This window comes from Suncus etruscus, chromosome 7 (assembly GCF_024139225.1).
Source record: "Suncus etruscus isolate mSunEtr1 chromosome 7, mSunEtr1.pri.cur, whole genome shotgun sequence".
Classification (NCBI taxonomy): domain Eukaryota; kingdom Metazoa; phylum Chordata; class Mammalia; order Eulipotyphla; family Soricidae; genus Suncus; species Suncus etruscus.
This window is the reverse complement of record NC_064854.1, coordinates 74,402,170-74,423,012: the sequence shown is the minus strand read 5'-3', so window position 1 is coordinate 74,423,012 and position 20,843 is coordinate 74,402,170. Positions and strand designations below refer to the sequence as shown.

Below are 20,843 nucleotides of genomic sequence, written 5' to 3'. Positions count from 1 at the left end.
CTCCTCCCATCCTCTGCCTGTATTCGAGACAGGCATTCTACTTCTGAAACTCATTAAAATTATCATGACAGTTGTTAGTGTAGTTATTTCTCTCTGCACACACCACTCTTTGTGGTGAGATCATAGCATAAGCCAGTCTTCTGACTTTCATCTCAAATGTCTCTGGGTGTTATTACAGTTCTACCCTTTATTTTTTTAAAACAAAGAGATTAGTGAGACTATTCTGTGTCTAACTCTCTCCCCCTGACTTACTTCACTCAATGTAATAGATTACATTCCCATCCATGTATAGGAAAGCTTCATCTCTCCCGACAGCTTCATAATATACCATTGTGTGTATGTACCAGTTTCTATCTGTTGAAGGGCTTCTTGGTTGTTACCAAATTCTAGCTATAGAAAATAGCACTGTGTGGGGAAGGGGGTTTTGTATTGCATTTTTGAGTTCCTAAGGTATATTCATAGTAGTTGTATCACTGGATCATATAGGAGCTCAATTTCCAGATTTTTGAGGATTCTCCATATTGGTTTTTGTAAAGGTTGGACTAGAAGGCATTCCAATAAGCAGTGGACGAGAGTTCCATTTTCCCTCATCCCAACCAACCCTGACTATTCTTGTTCTTTTTGATCTGTGCCAATCTTTGTGGCTTGAGATAATACCTGATTGTTGTGTTGATTTGTATCTCCTTTATGATTAATGATGTGGAACATTTTTTCATCTGCCTTTTTGACATTTGTATGTCTTCTTTGAGATAGTGTCTGTTCATATATTCTTGCCAGTTTTTGATGGTGTGAGATATTTTTCTAGTTAAGTTCTAACAGTAATTTGTATATCTTAGATATTAGCCCCTTATCTGAGGGGTATTGGAAAAATAGTTTCTACCATTCTGTGGCTAGCCTTTGTATCCTACTCAATATTTACTTTGAGGTTCAAAAGATTCTCAGCTTAATATAGTCTCATCTGTTTATCTTTGCTTAAACTTGTTTGGAAAATGATGTTTTTTCCTTGAAGATGAGTTTAGTCTCAACAATACAGAGTGACTTTCCTATGTGTTGCTCTACATACCTTACAGTTTCTGGTCTAATATCAATGTTTTTAATCCATTTGGATTTGAGCTTTGTGCATGGTGTTAGATGGTGGTCTGAGTTAGCTTTTTTTGAAGTGGTTGACCAGTTTTCCCTACACCACTAGTTCAAGAGGCTTTCCTTTTCCCATTTTGCATTTCTTGCCCCTTTATCAAGTTTAAATGATTGTATATATGGGACACTTTCTCTGAATACTCAAGTCTATTTCATTGATCTGATGGTCTGTCTATATTCAAATACTATAGACTATAACTTTGTAATACAATTTGGATTTGGGGAATGTTGTGCCTTTTATGTCCCTTTCCCAAGGGTTTCTCTAGCTATTTGAGTTTATTGTTCAAAATTAATTTCAGGAGGTTTTGATCCACTTCTTTGAAAAATATAATGGGTATCCTTAGAGGGTTTGCATTAAATCTGTACAAAACTTTGGGATGTATTGCAATTTTAGTAATATTAATGCCCCCAGTATACGATCAGTGTATTTCCTCCATTTCATTGGCCCTCTGTTATTTCTTGAAGCCAGGTTCTGTAGTTATCTTTGTACAGGTCCTTCACCTCTTTAGATAAGTTGACTTCAATGTATTTGAGATTTTGTGGCACTAATCTGCATGAGATTGCTTTCTTAATGTCCACTTCTTCTCTATCATTATTGTTGTATAAGAAGGCCATTTATTATTGTGTGTTAATTCTTTAGCCTTCCACTTTGCTATATGATTCTATTTTTCTAGAAGTTTTTGATAGAGGCCTTAGGATTTTCAAAATGGAGTATCATGTCATCTGTAAACAGTAAGAGCATGACTTCTTTCTTTCCTATCTGAATTCCCTTGATATTTTTTCTTGTTTTATTAGGCTATGACAAGAACTTCTAGTTCTATACTGAATAAAAGTGTTGATAGAGGGAAAACTTGTCTTTTATCAGATTTTAGAGGAAAGTCTTATCTCCTTTGATAATAATATTTGCCTTTGGCTTGTGGTAGATGGCTTTGAGTATACTACAGAGAAAATTTTCTTCCATTTCCCTTCTTGAGAGATTTTTATCAAGCATGGGTGTTAGACTTTATCAAATGCTATCTCTTCATCTATTGATATGATCATTTGGTTTTCATTTTTTTGGTTAATATGGCGTATTATGCTGATTGATTTATGTATGTTAAACCGTCCTTGCATTCCTGAAAGGAAACCTACTTAGTCATATTGTATAACTTTCTTGATGAGGCGATGGATCCAATTTGCCAGGATTTGTTGAGGATCTTTACATCTGTGTTCATGAGGTTGATGTTAGCTTCATAAAACTATTTTGAGAATTCTTTTTTCTTCAACTTCTTGAAAGAATCAGAAAAGTACTGGTAGTAGTTCCTATTGAAAGGTTTGAAACAATTTGTTAGTGTATCATTGTGGGCATGGGCTTTTATTTATGAAAAGACTTTTGATTATCATTTTGATTTTCTCAATAATGATGGGTTTGTTTAGATATGTTATATCATCCTGATTCAACTGTGGAAGATTATAAGAGTCCAAGAATATTTATCCATTTCTTCCAGGTTCTCATGTTCCGTGGCATAGAGATTCTCAACTTAGTCTCTGATTACCTTTAATCTCTTCAATATCTGTAGTGATCTCTCCCTTTCATTTCTAATTTAGTTTATTCATTTTTTTCCTTTTTCTTTGAGTGTTTTCCTAGTTGTTTAATATGTTTTAAGTTTTAGAAGAATAAACTTTTCTTTCAATATTTTAGATAGTTTTTTGAATATCCTCTTCATTGATTTCTGATATAAGCTTTGTTATTTTCCTCTGCCTACATATTTTAGTTCTTTTTCTTGAGCATTTTATAATTTTATATTTATATATAGCCACCAGCTATGCATGTAGCCCCTGTTTCTGTCCTAATATATGCTTGCAAAGCTATAATTTTTCCTCTTGATACTGCTTTTCCTGTGTCTTCATTTTCTTTTTCTGTCTTCATTTTCATTTTTTTTCAAGATGTTTTGATTTTCTCTTTGAACCACTGGTTGTTCATTAGTGAGCTGTTTAATTTCCATGTGTTAGAGTTTTCTTTTGTTTTTTCTTGTCATTATTTCTAATTAAAGTTCTTGGTGATCCGAAAAGTTAGTCTGTACAATTTCTATCCTCTTGCTTATATGGAGGTATGTTTTATGGGCTTGCTTGTGGTCTATCCTGGTGAATGACCACGTGAATTGGAAAAGAATGTGTATCGAATGTTGTCAGGGTGGGGAGTCACTTTCTTCCATTTCTATTTTCAAAGCTATTATATAATTTATAGATTTCAGCCTGTTTGACCTATCAAGGAGTGACATGTTAGTGTTGATGTTTCCCACTATTATTGTGTTGCTATTGATATGTTTTTTCAGATTAGTCAAGAATTATATATTCCAATACCATGATAACTATTGCTTTGTAATACAGTTTAAATTAGGGGAAAGTAATGCCTCCCATATTCCTTTTCCCAATGACTGCTTTATCTTTTCAAGGGTGTTTATTGTTCCAAATGAATTTCAGAAGTATTTGATCCACTTCTTTGAAGAACATCATGGGTATCTTTAGAGGAATTACATTAAATCTGTAGAATGCTTTGGGGAATATTGTCATTTTAATGATGTTACTCCTGCCAATCTATGACCAGGGTATATGTTTCCATTTCTGTATGTCCTTTGTTATTTCTTGGAGTGGGGTTTTATATTTTCTTTGTATGTCTCCCTCATATCTTTAATCAAATTGACTCCAAGATATTTAACTTTTGTTAAACTAATGTGAATGGGGTTGTTTTATTAATGTCCATTTCTTCCCTATCATTAATGGTGTATAAAAAGTCCATTGATTTCTGTGTGTTAATTTTGTAGGTTGCCACATTCCTATATGAAACTATTGTTTCTAGACGTTTTTTGGTAGACTTTCTAGGGTTTTCTAAGTATAGTATTCTGTCATCTGCAAACAGTGAGAGCTTCACTTTTTCATTTCCTATCTAGATTTCCTTGATAACTTTTTCTTGACTAATTGCTATAACAATTAATTCTAGTATTATGTATAATAGGAGAAATGAGAGAGGACAGCCTTATCTTATACCAGAATTTAGAGGAAAGGCTTTTAGTTTTTCTCCCTTGAGAATAATATTTGCCATTGGCTTCTGGAAGATGCCCTTAACTATATTGAGAAAGGTTCCTTTCATTCCCATCTTGCTGAGAGTTTTTTTTTTGTTTTTTTTTTTTTTTTTTTTTTTTTTTGGTTTTTGGGCCACACCCGGTAACGCTCAGGGGTTACTCCTGGCTATGCGCTCAGAAGTCGCTCCTGGCTTGGGGGACCATATGGGACGCCGGGGGATCGAACCGCGGTCCGTCTCCTAGGCTAGCGCACGTAAGGCAGGCACCTTACCTCCAGCGCCACCGCCCGGCCCCGAGAGTTTTTTTTTTTTTAATCAAGAATGGTTGTTGGATCTTATCAAATGCTTTCTCTGTCTATTGATATGATCATTTGTTTTTTTTCTTGTTGTTGATATTGTGTATTATGTTGATAGATTTATGAATCTTAAACCATCCTTGCATTCCTGGGAAGAAACCAACTTAATAGTAGTGAATAAACTTAGTGATGAGGCATTGATCCTATTTGTCAGATTTCTGTTGAGGATCATTGCATCCGGATTCATCAGGAATATTGGTCTGCAATTTTATTTTTGGCAGAATTTCTGTATGTTTTTTGTATCAAGTTGATGGTGGCTTCATAATAGCTCATTGAAAGTGTTCCTGTTTTTGCAGTTTCATGTAACTGGCCAGGTTCAGTAGTAGTTCCTCCTGAAAGATTTGAAAGAATTCATTAGTGAATCAATCTGGGCCTGAGGTTTTGCTTTTGGGCAGATATTTGATTGGCTTTTTAATTTTCTCAATTGTGATGGGGGTGTTTAGATATGCTACATCCTGCTAATTCAACCATGAAATGTTATAAGAGTTCAAGAATTTATTCATTTGTTCCAGGTTCTCATGTTTTGTGGCATAGAGTTTACCAGAGTAGTCTCTGATTACTCTGCAATATCTGTAATGATCTCTCCCTTTTCATTTCTAATATGGTGTATCAAATTTCTCTCTCTCTTTCTGTGTGAGTATTCCCAGTGATCTATCAATCTTGTTTATTTTTTCAAAGGACCAACGTCGGCTTTTGTTGATCTTTCAGATTGTTATTTGGTTTTCCACTTCATTGATTTCTGCTCAAAGCTTTATTTCCTTATATTTCCTATATTTTTGGTTCATTTTGTTGATCACTTTCTAATTTTATAAAATGTGTTATTAAGCTATTCATGTATGCTCCATCTTCCTTCCTGATGTGTGCTTGCAAAGCTATAAATTTCCTCTTATTACCACTTTTGTTGTGTCCCATAGATTCTGATAATTTTTGTCTTTATTGTCATTTGTTTCCAGGAAAGGTTTGGTTTCTTCTTTGATTTCATCACTGATGTGCTGGTTGTTCAGTAGCAGACTGTTTAATTTCCAATTCTGTATTAGGCTGTTTAATTTTCAGTTGTTAAAGTTATATTTCTATGTCCCTTTGTAGTTCACATCTAAATTTAGAGTCATGGGGTCAGCAAATGTAGCCTGTAAAATTTCTATCCTCTTGAATTGATGGATTTATGTTTTATGAGCCAACATGTGGTCAATTCTAGAGAATGACCCATGTACATTTTAGAAGAATGTGTATCCAGTTTTCTAGGGATGGAGTGTACTAATCTACTAGGCCTATTTCTTCCATTTTTTTTTCAGACCAAGTATATTTTTATTGGGTTTCAGTTTGGTTGACCTATCAATTGTTGACAGTGCCATTTTGAGGTTTCCCACAATTCTTGTTATTAGTGATATCTTCTTTCAAATTTGTCAATAGCTGTATTAGATATTTTGCTGGTCTATCATTGGGTGCATATATATTTAGTAATGTGATTTCTTCCTGTTGCACATATCCCTTGATTATTACAAAGTATCCATCTTTGTTCCTTACTACCTTTCTGAGTCTAAAATTTGTTTTACCTGATATAAATTTGGCCATCCCAGCTTTTTTAAAGGTTTTTTTTTTTTGCTTGGATGATTCAAAAACTGGCCTTTGAATTTGAGTCTCTTTGTTCTGACTATTCAGGTGTATTTCTTGTGGGCAGCAGAAGGTTGGGTTCATCTTTTTGATCCATTTAGCCACTCTTTGTCTTAATAGGTGCATTTAGTCCATTGAGGGAGATGATTGTCATGAAATTTAATGTCATCTTTGTGTATAAGTTTGGTGTGTCTGTTGGTCTGTCTTGTCTTAAAGTAGACCTTTCAGTTTTTCCTTTAAGGCTGGTTTTGCATCTGTAAATTTTCTAAGATATTGCTTATCAGTGAAGCTATGTATTTTTCCTTCAACCCTGAATGTGAGTAGGACTGGGGCAGAATTCTAGGTGAAGCATCCATTTTATTCAGCATTGTCACAACATCCCACCAGAATCTTCTGGTCTTGAGTTTCTTGTGACATGGCTGCTGTAAATCTTAAGGATGCTCCTTTGAATGTAATTTTTCTTTCTGATCTTGCTGCTTTCAGTATTCTATGTATACCTATGGGATTTGTCATTGTTACTAGGATGTGTCTTGGTTGTTTTTCTTCAGATCTCTTTTAGCTGGAACTCTTCAGGCATGCAGGATTTGATTTCATGTTGTTTAGCTCTAGGAGTTTCTCTGTGATGATGTCTTTGATTGATGAATCTTCCTGGGGATCTCCTTCCTGGGTTTCTAGGACTCCAATGATAATTATGTTGTTTTTGTTGAGTATTTCAAAGACTTTGATTTTCATTTGTTCACATTGTTTGAGTATATTTTTCTTTGTCTGAATGTTTGCTTTAAGGTCCTTTTCCAGTCTCTTCTGCTGTATGGAGTCGTGCTGCATTTCATCTTGTAGTTCACTGATTTTGTCCTTGGCTGCTATTACCCTGTTGGAGATTATTTCCATTGAAATTTTCAGTTTAGCTACCTTTTTTTTTCATATCAGTAGTTTCAGTTTGGAGTTTTTTGATGTCTGTCTTTGTGTTCTGTTCAGCTAGAACTATGTTTTCTTTTAATTTCATGAGGATCCTCCATATTTCTCTTTTAAACTCTTTATCTGAGAGATTAATCATATTCTTGTTATTTTGGGGTCATCAAATATATCATCATCATTCTCTGTGCATGCTATTTGCCTGCAAGGCTTTCCCATAGTCACACTTGCAGCGTTATTTATTCTGCCTGTTATGGTGGAGTTTATTATTTAGAAATACTATGCAGCCACCATGCGAAGATCTTCTGGAGTCCCTAGGAGACCATCTTTGCTGGGTTTTCTTGGGCCTCTCAGGAAAGTTTCAGGAGACAGAAGAGTAGAGAAACACGCAAACTTGACAGGTACCCACAGTCTCTCCATTTGCCTAACTCACAGCATGGGCAGACCCTTCCTGCCTGCTTTAACAGGCAAAGGACCTACCTTTCTGCAAGGGCACTTCTGGTAGCCAGTTTTTACTCACTTACTCACTCTTCCTTTTTTTTTCTTTTTTCTTTTGGTGACTAGAGTCTTTAATTTAAAATATTTGTAATATCTGTGTTTTTATTTATTTTTTACTTCTATTTTTTATTTCTAGTTTATATACAGTTTATTTAAATACCTTGATTACATACATGATTGTGTTTGGGTTTCAGTCATGTAAATAACAGCACCAATCACCAGAGCAACATTCCCATCACCAATGTCCCAAATCTCCCTCCCCCACCACCTAACCCCTGCCTGTACTCTAGACAGCCTTTCTATAACCCTCATACATTCTCATTATTAGGATAGTTCAAAAAGTAATTATTACTCGAACTAAACTCATCCCTGTTTGTGGTGAGTTTCATGAGGTGAGCTGTAACTTCCAGCCCTTCTCTCTTTTGTGTCTGAGAATTATTATTGCAAGAATGTCTTTTATTTTTCTTAAAACCCATAGATGAGTAAAACCATTTTGCATTTTTTTCTCTCTCTGACTTATTTCAATCAGCATAATAGATTCCATGTACATCCATGTATAGTAAGATTTCCTGACTTCATCTCTCCTGACAGCTGCATAATATTCCATTGAGTATATGTACCACAGTTTCTTTAGCCATTCGTTTTTTGAATGGCATCTTGGCTGTTTCCAGAGCCAGGTTATGGTAAATAGTGCTGCAATAAATATAGATGTAAGGAAGAAATTTTTGTATTGTATTTTTGTGTTCCTAGGGTATATTCATAGGAGTGGTATATTCACAGGAGAGCTGAATTTTATGGGATCTCGATTTCCAGTTTTTGGAGGAATATCCATATCACTTTCAATAAAGGTTGAACTAGATGGCATTCTCACCAGCAGTGAGTTCCTTTCTCTCCACAACCCACCAACACTATTTGTACTCATTGTGGCGTGTGCCAATCTCTGTGGTGTGAGATGGTACCTCATAGTTGTTTTGATTAGCATCTCCCTGACGATTAGTGATGTGGAGCATTTTTCATGTGTCTTTTTGTCATTTGTATTTCTTCTTTGTCAAAGTGTCTGTTAATTTCTTCTCCCCATTTTTTATGGGATTAGATGTTTTAGTTTTTTTTTGTAAAGTTCTGTAAGTGACTTGTATATTTTGGAGATTAGCCCCTTGTCTGATGGGTATTGGGTGAATAGTTTCTCCCACTCAGTGGGGAGCTCTTGTATCCTGGGCACTATTTACTTTGAGGTGCAGAAGCTCCCAGCTTTATATATTCCCATCTGTTAATCTCTGCTTTCACTTGCTTGGAGAGTGAAGTTTCCTCCTTGAACATACCTGTAGTCACAATGTCCTGGAGTGCTTTGCCCATGTGTTGTTCTATATATCTTATGGTTTTGGGTCTGATATTGAGACATTTAATCCATTTGAATTTTACCTTCGTACATGAGGTTAACTGGGGGTCTAAGTTCAATTTTTTGCAAGTGGATAGCCAGTTGTGCCAACACCACTTGTTGAAGAGGCTTTCTTTGCTCCATTTAGGATTTCTTGCTCGTTTATCAAAAATTAGGAGATTGCTAGTCTGGGGAACATATTTTGAGTATTCAAGTCTATTCCACTCATCTGTGGGCCTGTCCTTATTCCAATACCATGCTGTTTTGATAACTATTGCTTTGTAGAAAAGTTTAAAGTTGGGGAAAGTAACTCCTCCCATATTATTTTTCCAATGATTGCTTTAGCTATTCTAGGGTGTTTATTATTCCAAATGAATTCCATAATTGCCTGCTCCACTTCTTTGAAGAATGCCATGGGTATCTTTAGAGGGATGGCATTAAATCTGTATAATGCCTTGGGGAGTATTGCCATTTTGATGATGTTAATCCTGCCAATTCATGAGCAGGGTATGTGCTTCCATTTCTGCGTGTCCTCTCTTATTTCTTGGAGCAGAGTTTTATAGTTTTCTTTGTATAGGTCCTTCACTTTTATATTCAAGTTGATTCCAAGATATTTGAGTTTGTGTGGCACTATTGTGAATGAGGTTGTTTTCTTAATGTTCATTTCTTCCATATTACTATCGGTGTGTAGAAAGACCATTGATTTTTGTGTGTTAATTTTGTAGCCTGCCACCTTGCTATATGAGTCTATTGTTTCTAGAACCTTTTTGATAGAGTATTTCGGGATTTCTTTCTTTCCTTCTTTCTTTTTTGAGTCTTTCAGGTTTTCTATGCTGAGTATCATGTCATCTGCAAACAGCGAGAGCTTGACTTCTTCCTTTCCTATCTGGATTCGCTTGATATTTTTTTCTTGCCTAATCACTATAGTGAGTACTACCAGTACTACGTAGAATAGAAGTGGTGAGAGAGGACAGCCAGAATTTAGAGGGAAACCTTTTAGTTTTTCTCCATTAGAGATAATATTTGCCACTGGCTTGTGGTAGATGGCCTTAACTATATTGAGAAAGGTTCCTTTCATTCCCATTTTGCTGAGAGTTTTGATCAAGGATTGGTGTTGGACATTATCAAATGCTTTCTCTTCATGTATTGATATGATCATGTGATTTTTATTTTTCTTGTTGTTAATGTTGTGTATTCTGTTGATAGATTTACGGATGTTAAACCATCCTTGCATTCCTGGGATGAAACCTACTTGATTGTAGTGGATGATCTTTTGAATGAGGCATTGTATCCTATTTGCCAGAATTTTGTTGAGGATATTTGCATCTGCATTAATCAGCAATATTGGTCTGTAATTTTCTTTTTTCTTAGCATCTCTATCTGGTTTAGGTTTCAAGGTGAGGTTGGCTTCATAAAAGCTATTTGAAAGTGTTCCTGTTTTTTCGATTTCATGAAAGAGTATTGCCAGGATTGGTAGTAGTTCCTCTTGGAAAGTTTGAAATACTTCATTAGTGAATTCATCTGGGCCTGGGCTTTTGTTTTTGGGCAAACATTTGATTACCATTTAACTTTCATCAATGATGATGGGGGTGTTTAGATATGCCACATCCTCTTCCTTCAACCGTGGAAGATTATAAAAGTCCAAGAATTTATCCATTTCTTCCAGGTTCTCATTTTTAGTGGCGTAGATTTTCTCAAAGTAGTTTCTGATTACCCTTTGAATCTCTGCCATATCAGTAGTGATCTCTGCTTTTTCATTCCTAATATGAGTTATCAAGTTTCTTTCTCTCTCTTTCTTTGTTAATTTTGCCAGTGGTCTATCAATTTTGTTTATTTCTTCAAAGAACCAACATCTGTTTTCATTGATCTTTCGGATTGTTTTTTGGGTTTCCAGTTCATTGATTTCTGCTCTCAGCTTTGTTATTTCCTTCTGTTTCCCTAATTTTGGGTCCTTTTGTTGAGCACTTTCTAGTTCTATGAGCTGCGTCATTAAGCTTCTCAGGTAAGCTCCTTCTTCCTGCCTGATATGTGTTTGCAAAGGTATAAATTTTACTTTCAGTACTGCCTTTGCTATGTCCCATAAGTTCTGATAGTTTGTATTTTTATTATAATTTGTTTCCAGGAACCTTTTGATTTCCTCCCTGATTTTATCTTGGACCCACTGTTTATTCAGTATGAGGCTGTTTAACTTCCTGGTGTTAAAGTTTTTCTTCTGTGTACCTTTGGAATTCACAAATAAATTCAGAACCTTGTGGTCATCGAAGGTAGCCTGCAAAATTTCTATCCTCTTCATATTATAGGCTAATGTTTTATGTGCCAGCCTGCAGTCGATCCTAGAGAATGTCCTATGCCCATTGGAGAAAAATGTGTATCCAGGTTTGTGGGTTGGAGTGTCATATAGATATCCACTAGGCCTCTTTCTGCCATTTCTCTCAAGTCTAGTATATTCTTGTTGGGTTTCAGTCTGCTTGATCTATCCAGTTTTGATAATGCTGTGTTAAGGTCCCCCAAAATTATTATGTTGTTATTGATATTATTTTTCAGATTTGTCAACAATTGTATTAAATATTTTGCTGGACCCTCATTCGGTACATATATGTTTAGGAGAATGATTTCTTCCTGTTCTACATCCCCCTTGATTAATATAAAATGTCCATATTTGTTTCTTACAACCTTCCTGAGTATAAAGTTTGCATTATCTGATATTAGTATGGCCACTCCAGCTTTTTTATGGGTGTTGTTTGCTTGGATAATTTTTCTCCAGCCTTTTATATTGAGTCTATGATTGTTCTGACTATTCAGGTGCATTTCTTGTAGGGAGCAGAAGGTTGGATTGAGCTTTTTTTTAAATTTATTTAAACAACTTAATTACATACATGATTGTATATAATTGTAATTGTATGGGTTTCAGTCATGTAAAGAACACCACCCATCACCAGTGCAAAATTCCCATCACCAATGTCGCAAGTCTCCCTCCTCCCCACCCGACCACCGCCTGTACTCTAGACAGGCTCTTCATTTTCCTCATACATTTACGTTATTAGGACAGTTCAAAATGTAGTTATTTCCCTAACCAAACTCATCACTATTTGTGGTGAGCTTCCTGAGTGAGCTGGAACTTCCAGCTCTTTTTTCTTTTGTGTCTGAAAATTATTATTACAAGGGTGTCTCATTTTTCTTAAAACCCATAGATGAGTGAGACCATTCTGCGTTTTTCTCTCTCTCTTTGACTTATTTCACTCAACATAATAGATTCCGTGTACATCCATGTATAGGAAAATTTCATGACTTCATCTCTCCTGACAGCTGCATAATATTCCATTGTGTATATGTACCACAGTTTATATGGCCATTCGTCTGTTGAAGAGCATCTTGGTTGTTTCCAGAGTCTTGCTATGGTAAATAGTGCTGCAATGAATATAGGTGTAAGGAAGGGGTTTTTGTATTGTATTTTTGTGTTCCTAGGGTATATTCCTAGGAGTGGTATAGCTGGATCGTATGGGAGCTCGATTTCCAGTTTTTGGAGGAATCTCCATATCGCTCCATAAAGGTTGAACTAGACGGCATTCCCACCAGCAGTGGATAAGAGTTCCTTTCTCTCCACATCCCCGCCAACACTGTTTATTCTCATTTTTGTGATATGTGCCATTCTCTGGGGTGTGAGGTGGTATCTCATCGTTGTTTTGATTTGCATCTCCCTGATGATTAGTGATGTGGAACATTTTTTCATGTGTCTTTTGGCCATGCGTATTTCTTCTTTGTCAAAGTGTCTGTTCATTTCTTCTCCCCATTTTTTGATGGGGTTAGATGTTTTTTTCTTGTAAAGTTCTGTCAGTGCCTTGTATATTTTGGAGATTAGCCCCTTATCTGATGGGTATTGGGTGAATAGTTTCTCCCACTCAGTGGGTGGCTCTTGTATCCTGGGCACTATGTCATTTGAGGTGCAGAAGCTTCTCAGCTTAATATATTCCCATCTGTTAATCTCTGCTTTCACTTGCTTGGAGAGTGCAGTTTCCTCCTTGAAGATGCCTGTAATGTCCTGGAGTGTTTTGCCTATGTGCTGTTCTATATATCTTATGGTTTGGGGGCTGATATCGAGGTCTTTAATCCATTTAGATTTTACCTTCGTACTTGATGTTAGCTGGGGGTCTAAGTTCAATTTTTTGCAAGTAGCCATCCAATTGTGCCAACACCACTTGTTGAAGAGGCTTTCCCTGCTCCACTTAGGATTTCCTGCTCCTTTATCAAAAATTAGGTGATTGTATGTCTGGGGAACATTTTCTGAGTATTCAAGCCTATTCCACTGATCTGAGGACCTGTCCTTATTCCAATACCATGCTGTTTTGATAACTATTGCTTTGTAGTACAGTTTAAAGTTGGGGAAAATAATTCCTCCCATATTGTTTTTCCCAATGATTGCTTTAGCTATTCGAGGGTGTTTATTGTTCCAAATGAATTTCAAAAGTGTCTGATCCACTTCTTTGAAGAATGCCATGGGTATCTTTAGAGGGATGGCATTAAATCTGTATAATACCTTGGGGAGTATTGCCATTTTTATGATGTTAATCCAGCCAATCCATGATCAGGGTATGTGTTTCCATTTCCATGTCTCCTCTCTTATTTCTTGGAGCAGAGTTTTATAGTTTTACTTGTATAGGTCCTTCACATATTTAGTCAAGTTGATTCCAAGATATTTGAGTTTGTGTGGCACTATTGTGAATGGGGTTGTTTTCTTATGTCCATTTCATCCTTATTACTATTGGTGTATAGAAAGGCCATTGATTTTTGTGTGTTAATTTTGTAGCCTGCCACCTTGCTATATGAGTCTATTGTTTCTAGAAGCTTTTTGATAGAGTCTTTAGGGTTTTCTAAGTAGAGTATCATGTCATATGCAAACAGTGAGAGCTTGACTTCTTCCTTTCCTATCTGGATTCCCTTGATATCATTTTCTTGCCTAATCGCTATAGCAAGTACTTCCAGTGCTATGTTGAATAGGAGTGGTGAGAGAGGACAGCCTTGTCTTGTGCCAGAATTTAGAGGGAAGGCTTTTATTTTTTCTCCATTGAGAAATATTTGCCACTGGCTTGTGGTAGATGGCCTTCACTATATTGAGAAAGGTTCCCTCCATTCCCATCTTGCTGAGAGTTTTGATCAAAAATGGGTGTTGGACCTTATCAAATGGTTTCTCTGCATCTATTGATATGATCATGTGGTTTTTATTTTTCTTGTTATTGATGCTGTGTATTATGTTGATAGATTTACGGATGTTAAACCAGCCTTGCATTCCTGGGAGGAAACCTACTTGATCGTAGTGGATGATCTCTTTAACGAGGCATTGAATCCTATTTGCCAGGATTTTGTTGAGGATCTTTGCATCTGCATTCATCGGTGATATTTGTCTGTAATTTTCTTTTTTTGTAGCATCTCTGTCTGCTTTAGTTATCAAGGTAATGTTGGCTTCATAAAAGCTATTTGGAAGTGTTTCTGCTTGTTCAATTTCATGAAAGAGTCTTGCCAAGATTAGCAGTAGTTCCTCTTGGAAAGTTTGATAGAATTCATTAGTGAATCCATCTGGACCTGTGCTTTTGTTTTTGGGCAGATATTTGATTACTGTTTTAATTTCATCAATGGTGATGGGGGTGTTTAGATATGCTACATCCTCTTGCTTCAACCGTGGAAGATTATAAGAGTCCAAGAATTTATCCATTTCTTCCAGGTTCTCATTTTTAGTGGCGTAAAGTTTTTCAAAGTAGTTTCTGATTACCCTTTGAATCTCTGTCATATCAGTAGTGATCTCTCCTTTTTCATTCCTGATATGAGTTATCAAGTTTCTCTCTCTCTCTTTCTTTGTTAGGTTTGCCAGTGGTCTATCAATCTTGTTTATTTTTTCAAAGAACCAACTTATGCTTTCGTTGATCTTTCGGATTGTTTTTTGGGTTTCAACTTCGTTGATTTCTGCTCTCAGCTTTGTTATTTCCTTCTGTCTTCCTATTCTTGGGTCCTTTTGTTGAGCATTTTCTAGTTCTATTAGCTGTGTCATTAAGCTACTCAGGTAAGCTCCTTCTTCCTTCCTGATGTGTGCTTGCAAAGCTATAAATTTTCCTCTCAGTACTGCTTTTGCTGTGTCCCATAAGTTCTGATTGTTTGTGTCTTTATTGTCATTTGTTACCAGGAACCTTTTTATTTCCTCCTTGATTTCATCTCGGACCCACTGGTTATTGAGCATGAGGCTGTTTAACTTCCAGGTGTTAAAGTGTTTCTTCTGAGTCCCTTTGGAGTTCACAAATAATTTCAGAGCCTTGTGGTCAGCGAAGGTAGTCTGCAAAATTTCTATCCTCTTGATATTATGGAGGTATGTTTTATGTGTCAGCATGTAGTCTATCCTGGAGAATGTCCCATGTACATTGGAGAAGAATGTGTATCCAGGTTTCTGGGGATGGAGTGTCCTATATATATCCACTAGGCCTCTTTCTTCCATTTCTCGCCTCAGGTCTAGTATATTCTTGTTGGGTTTCAGTCTGGTTGACCTATCTAGTGTTGAGAAAGCCGTGTTAAGGTCCCCCACTATTATTGTGTTGTTGTTAATATTTTTCAGATTTGTCAACGGTTGTATTAAATATTTTGCTGGCCCCTCATTCGGTGCATGTATGTTTAGGAGAGTGAATTCTTCCTGCTCTACGTACCCCTTGATTAATATAAAATGTCCATCTTTGTCCCTTACAATCTTCCTGAGTATAAAGTTTGCATTATCTGATATTAGTATGGCCACTCCATCTTTTTTATGGGTGTTTTTGTCATTTTGACATTCACTTCGTTTACTGACTTTTTCATTCCTGTTAGTTGACATGTTATTTCAGTTTGGAGTTTTGTGATTTCTGTTTTCATATTTTCTTGGTTCTTATTAGTGTTCTGTTCAACTCGATCCATGGTTTCTTGGAGGTCTTTGAGCATCTTCCATATTGCTAGTCTAAAGTCCTTATCTGAGAGGTTGATTAGTTGGTTGGTCATTATCTGGTCCTCAGAATTGTGAGCTTCATTCTCTATGTCTGATGCTGGCCTGCGTTGTTTCCTCATTGTCACACTTGTATTGTGGGTTTTTCTACGTGTTGTGGTGGTATTCATTGTCTATATGATGCAGACAGCACACTCCTCTAGCTCCTCCATTTCTGGATGGGCTGACTTGCCTCTAAGGGAGGGGAGTCCTCCGTGGATGAAGCCTCACACTGGGTCAAATCTTAGGCCCGAGCATGCAACAGAGAAGACAGTCAGGAGAGAAATGTTTGCTTCTGTGATATAGCACCGTTCTTAGTGTAATTTTCCTTCTTGTTGCAATGGTGTTCTTTCCTTAGAAAGAGTGCACAGCCGCTCCGCTTCACTACGCGGCCCTGCACCGCTGGAGCCTCTTTTTGCCCCACTCGCAAGAGTTTCACGCAAGAGGACAGTAGACAGACATATACAGGTCACACTCACAGTTTTTCACAGTTGGGCCCCAATGGGCCGGTGTACTTTCGTGGATTTTCCCCGCCTGGTGTCACACACAGGGAGCCGGATTTTGCAAAGTCTTGCCGGTTTTCATGCTCTGTAGTCCCTCCCTGAAAATGGCATCTGGGCAAGCGAGTTTTCTGGAGCCTCTTTTTGCCCCACTCGCAAGAGTTTCACGCAAGAGGACATTAGACAGACATATAGAGGTCACACTCACAGTTTTTCACAGTTGGGCCCCACTGGGCCAGTGTACTTTCGTGGATTTTCCCCACCTGGTGTCACACACAGGGAGCCGGATTTTGCAAAGTCTTGCTGGTTTTCATGCTCTGTAGTCCCTCCCTGAAAATGGCCTCTGGGCGAGCGAGTTTTCTGGAGCCTCTTTTTGCCCCACTCGCAAGAGTTTCACGCAAGAGGACAGTAGACAGACATAGACAGGTCACACTCACAGTTTTTCACAGTTGGGCCCCACTGGGCCGGTGTACTTTCGTGGATTTTCCCCGCCTGGTGTCACACACAGAGAGCCGGCTTTTTCCTGGATTGAGCTTTTTAATCCATTTAGCCACTACGTGTCTCTAAACTGGTGCATTTAGTCCATTGACATTGAGAGAAAGAATTTTCTTGGGATTTAATGCCATCTTTATATGGAAATTTGGTGTGTCTTTTGGTTAGTCTTGTTCTAAATTAGGTCTTTCAATTTTTCTCCTATAACTGGTTTTGATTATGAGCTGTTTCTTTTCTGTGAAACCATGTATTCTTCCGTCAAACTGGAAAGTAAGTTTTGCTGGGTATAGTATTCTAGGTGAAGCATTTATTTCTTTCAGACTTGTCACAATATCCCACCACTGCTTTCTGGTCTTGAGTGTTTCTTGTGACAGGTCTGCTGTAAATCTCAAGGATGCTCCCTTAAATGTAATTTCCCTTTTTGATCTTGCTGTTTTCAGAATTTTGTCTTTATCTGTGGGATTCGTCATTGTGACTAGGATGTGTCTTGGGGTATTTTTTCTGGGGTCTCTTTTGGTTGGTATTCTTCGAGCATACAGGATTTGATCACATATATTCTTTAGCTCTGGAAGTTTCTCTTTAATGATGTTCTTGACTGTTGATTCTTCCTGAAGATTTTCTTCCTGGGTCTCTGGGACTCCAATGATTCTTAAATTGTTTCTGTTGAGCTTATCATACACTTCTATTTTCATCTGTTCCCATTCTTTGACTAATGTTTCTATTGTCTGTTCATTTGCTTTAAGTTTTTTTTTCCCCAATCTCTCCTGCTGTATGGAATTGTTATTTATCTCATCTTCCACAGCACCTAGTCTATTCTCAGCTTCTGTTACCCTGTCGCAGAGCTTATCCATTTTGACATTCACTTCATTTACTGAGTTTTACAGGCCTATTATTTGACCTGTTATTTCAGTTTAGAGTTTTGTGATTTCTGTCTTCATATTTTTTTGGTTCTTGTTAGTGTTCTGTTCAACTTGATCCATGGTTTCTTTGAGTTCTTTGAGCATCTTCCATATTGCTTATCTAAAGTCCTTATCTGAGAGATTGGTTAGTTGGTTGGTCATTATCTGGTCATCAGATTTGTCATCTTCATTCTTTATATCTGATGTTAGCCTGCATTGTTCCCCATTGTCACACTTGTATTGTGGGTTTTTCTACATGTTGTGGTGGTAATCATTGGCTAAATGATGTATGCAGCCACACTCCTCTGGCTCCACCCTTTCTGGGTGGGTCGACTTGCCTCCAAGGGAGGGGAGTCTTCTGTGGATGAAGCCTCTCACAGCATCAAATCTTAGGCCTGAACATGCAGCAGAGAAGTAAGTCCGGAGAGAAATGCTGGGTTTCAGTGATCCAGATAGTTCTTAGTGTGATTTTTTCTTCTTGTTTTGATGGTGTTCTTTCCTTAGAAAGAGTGCATGGCTACATAGGGAAGCAGAGCATTTTTTCAGCCCACTCCCAAGAGTTTCACATGACAGGACAAGAGACAGACACACCCAGGCAGCACTTACAATTTTTCACAGTCGGGCCTTACTAGGAAGGTGTAGTTTCGTAGATTTTCCCAGCCTGACATCACAAACAGGGGACCTGGCTTATGCAAAGTACTGCTTATACCCAGTTTTCACCTTAGCGTTCCTACCCTATAATGAGCTTCTGTGAGAGCGAGTTTCCTGGAGACTCTTTTCGGCCTACTCCCAAGAGTTTCACGCAACAGGACAGGAGACAGAAACACACAGGCATTACTCACAATTTTTCACAGTCGGGCCTCACTGGGCAGGTGTAGTTTTGTAGATTTTTCCCAGCCTGACATCACAAACAGGGGACCTGGCTTCTGCTTAAAGCCGGTTTTCACGTTATGAAGCAGTTCCTTGGCGTTCCTGCCCTAGAATGAGCTTCTGGGAGAGCGTGTTTTCTCAAGCCCTAGAATTCACATATAATTTCAGAGCCTTGTGGTCAGCGAAGATAGTCTGCAAAAATTCTATCTTTTTTATAATATGGAGGTATGTTTTATGTGACATCATGTAATCTATCCTGGATAATGTACCATATACATTGAAGAAAAATGTGTATCCAGGTTTCTGGAGATGGAGTGCCCTATATATATCTACTAGGCCTCTTTCTTCCATTTCTCTTCTCTAGTATATTTGTGTTGGTTTCATTCTGGTTGACCTATCCAGTGTTGACAAAGCCATGTTGAGGTCCTCCACAATTATTGTGTTGTTATTAACATTATTTTTCAGATTTGTCAACAATTATATTAAATATTTTGCTGGCCCCTCATTCGGTGCATATATGTTTAGGAGAGTGATTTCTTCCTGCTGTACATATCCATTGATTAATATAAAATGTCCATCTTTGTCCATTACAATTTTCAACTTTCCTGAGTATAAAGTTTGCATCATCTGTTTTTAGTATGGCCACTCCAGCTTTTTTTTTTAACTAGGAATATTTTTATTTCTTGTGGTATTGTCCCAATTCAGTATTGCTTTATTTTTTTATTGTGGCCACAATGAATTAAATATCTTACACTGTGACAATCAAAGAGGGCCTTTCCACTACCAGTGTTGTCCTTCCTTCATCCCTGTTCCTAAGCATATATTCCTTATCTCCCTCCTTTATCCCTCAGAATGCTAGTGTAACTAAAAGCATATATGTTAACACTATTGTAAACCATTTTTTTTGCACTTCTAGATATTTTTACTAGTGGTTTCTTACAGGTTTAGAGTCATAGTAGCACTGTAAAAAATGTTAGATTGGCAGTTATAGTTTGCATGGGCCACCAAATTATGGGGGTCATGTAAAGGAAAAACTTTGGCCGAAGTACAAGGAGACCCTACCCCTGAAGTTTCCTGACATAGGACCATTTCTAGGCTCCAGGCAAACTAGTTTGTCCAATTTCAGTAATTGTCTGTAGTGCCCATACAGTTATATTTTTCACAGTCTCTGTTGTTGGTATCATGTTTCTGTATTGAAAATCCTGGAATATGTATATCTTACATTGAAATCAGGATGTTGTGGATCAGTGTCTAATTTCAATTCACAATTAAAGGGGAATGCAGAAGTCCTGTCCAGTATTCATATTGTTGTTGTTTAAATCTTCTCAGTGTTAAGGGAAGACATTTTTTTATTTAAAAATCTTGATTACATATATGATTGTGTTTGGGTTTCAGTCATGTAAAGAACACCACCATCACCAGTGCAACATTCCCATCACCAATGTCCCAAATCTCCCTCCTCCTCACCCAACCCCCGCCTGTACTGTAGATAGGCTTTCTATTTCCCTCGTACATTCTCATTATTAGGATAGTTCAAAAAGTAGTTATTTCTCTAACTACACTCATCCCTGTTTGTGGTGAGCTTCATGAGATGAGCTGGAACTTCCAGCTCTTTTCTCTTTTCTGTCTAAAATGTATTATTGCAAGAACGTCTTTCATTTTTCTTAAAACCCATAGATGAGTGAGATCATTCTGTGTCTTTCTCTCACTCTCTGACTTATTTCACTCAGCGTAATAGATTCCATGTACATCCATGTATAGGAAAATTTCATGACTTCATCTCTCCTGACAGCTGCATAATATTCCATTGTGTATATGTACCACAGTTTCTTTAGCCATTCATCTGTTGAAGGGTATCTTGGTTGTTTCCAGTGTCTTGCTATGGTAAATAGTGCTGCAATGTATATAGTTGTTGTAAAGAAGGGACTTTTGTATTGCATTTTTGTGTTCTGAGTGTATATTCCTAAGAGTGGTATAGCTGGGTCGTATGGGAGCTTTAATTCCAGTTTTTGGAGGAATCTCCATATTGCTTTCTATAATGGTTGAACTATATGGCATTCCCAACAACAATGGATAAGAGTTCCTTTCTCTCCACATCCCCGTCAACAGTGCTTCTTCTCATTCTTTGTGATGTGTGCCTA

General features: G+C 37.3%; 1 long non-coding RNA gene across 1 annotated transcript in view; it reads right to left on the bottom strand.

Moving 5' to 3' along the window:
- The window catches only part of LOC126013827 (uncharacterized), a 280,535-nt gene extending 260,374 nt beyond the window's left edge, over positions 1-20,161 (bottom strand). Inside the window, exon 1 of the long non-coding RNA XR_007497547.1 lies at positions 20,116-20,161. This is a non-coding gene — a long non-coding RNA (uncharacterized LOC126013827). The remainder of the gene's footprint in view (positions 1-20,115) is intronic.
- Between the last annotated feature and the right edge of the window lie 682 nt (positions 20,162-20,843).